This window comes from Octopus bimaculoides, chromosome 13, assembly GCF_001194135.2.
Source record: "Octopus bimaculoides isolate UCB-OBI-ISO-001 chromosome 13, ASM119413v2, whole genome shotgun sequence".
Taxonomy (NCBI): domain Eukaryota; kingdom Metazoa; phylum Mollusca; class Cephalopoda; order Octopoda; family Octopodidae; genus Octopus; species Octopus bimaculoides.
This window is the reverse complement of record NC_068993.1, coordinates 64,297,912-64,299,961: the sequence shown is the minus strand read 5'-3', so window position 1 is coordinate 64,299,961 and position 2,050 is coordinate 64,297,912.

Here is a 2,050-nt window from a genome sequence, read left to right as displayed (position 1 = left end):
TATGTATGTATGTATGTATGTATGTATGTATGTATGTATGTATTCTCTTCATACTCGTTAATCAAATTCATTGTTAATTTGTCGTGTCTGTCGAAGGGAAGAACGTTGATACGTCACAGCTATATATGACACCAATTATTACTGTAGAACATTATCACTCTTTGTAAAAATATATCAACAGTCATCTTAATCCTCCTTGATGAAAAGGTATAAAATACGTGGTGGGGAACAGCAAGTATTTCCTGAAAAACTTTCAATGTAAATAACTTATATAAAATATAGATTTTATGTTACACTGAATGCTAACGTTAACAATTGCAGTTGATTTTGTAACAACATTACATTTTTAAAATGTAAACAAAATAATTTATATGCATATATATATATATATATATATATATATGTGTGTGTGTGTGTGTGTGTGTGTGTGTGTGTGTGTGTGTGTGTGTGTGTGTGTGTGTGTGTGTGTGTATGTGTGTGTGTGTGTGAGACTGTATATATATGTGTGCGTGTGTGTATGCGTGTGCGTGTTTAAGTAGATATATATAGACATAGATATATGTACATGTAGTGTGTTTACACGCAGAGAGAGAGACACAGACACACACACACACACGCACACACACACACACACACACACGCACACACATACACACACACACACACAAATATATCTTAACAGTTTTTCATATATATGCACACATATATGCATATAGATACATACATACCTAAGCGTATAAAAAAGCAATTTTAAAGTTGAATAAGTTTGAAATTCTAATTGATATCGTTCCTGAAGCACGAAGTTTATTCCGTTGACATTTGTAATGATAGAGACAAGAATTTAGTTTACAAAATTGCATTAAATATAAAATTATAAGAAAAGAAATCAACAAAACCATGGAGGAAGTATAAAATATATGTAATGTAGAATATTTACACAATCATGGTTCAGAAAATTATATTTAATATTGATTTCTTGCCCTAATGATAATATACAAGAAAATAACTGACAATTCCTTCAATGAAACAAAGAACGATCCAGATAGGTATGTGCAGGTATGAGTGATAGAGAAAGAGAGAGAGAGAGAGAGGTTTCAGTACATTTCATTGGAAAAAGACTACCGATTATCCTTTTTCCGTTGATTTTTTGTTACTATTCCCTATAAATATGTATTTATAGTCCGCATATACGCACACGTACGTACATACACACAGAGTCACGCACATAGCCACATGCACAATGAGATACGTTTACAAATATATTGTTATACATATAAGTCAACACACATACAAACATGCAGACAGGCATATATAGATGCATACATACACTGACATATATTAATAAATACCTATGTCTATGTGCGTCTATATCTACCTACCTACCTACCTACCAACCTACCTACCTACCTACCTACCAACCTAACTACCTACCTACCTACCTACCTACCTACCAACCTACCTACCTACCTACCTACCAACCTAACTACCTACCTACCTACCTACCTACCTATCTATCTATCTATCTATCTATCTATCTATCTATCTATCTATCTATCTATCGTGGATGCGCAATGGCCCAGTGGTTAGGGCAGCGGAGTCACGGTCGTAGGATCGCTGTTTCGATTCCCAGACCAGGCGTTGTGAGTGTTTATTGATCGAAAACACCTAAAGCTTCACGAGGCTCCGGCAGGGAGTGGTGGTGAACGCTGCTGTATTCTTTCACCACAACCTTCTCTCACTCTTTCTTCCTGTTTCTGTTGTACCTATATTTCAAAGGGCCAGCCTTGTTACACACTCTGTCACGTTGAATCTCTCCGAGAACTACATTAAGGGTACACGTGTCTGTGGAGTGCTCAGCCACTTGCACGTTAATTTCACGAGCAGAATGTTCCGTTGATCGGATCAATTGCAACCCACGTCGTCGTAACCGACGGAGTGTCACGATCCATCTATCTATAATATAACACAGTATATATACACATGCACTCATATACATGCAGACGCCTATATAATTTATATATATATATGTATATATATATATGCATATATA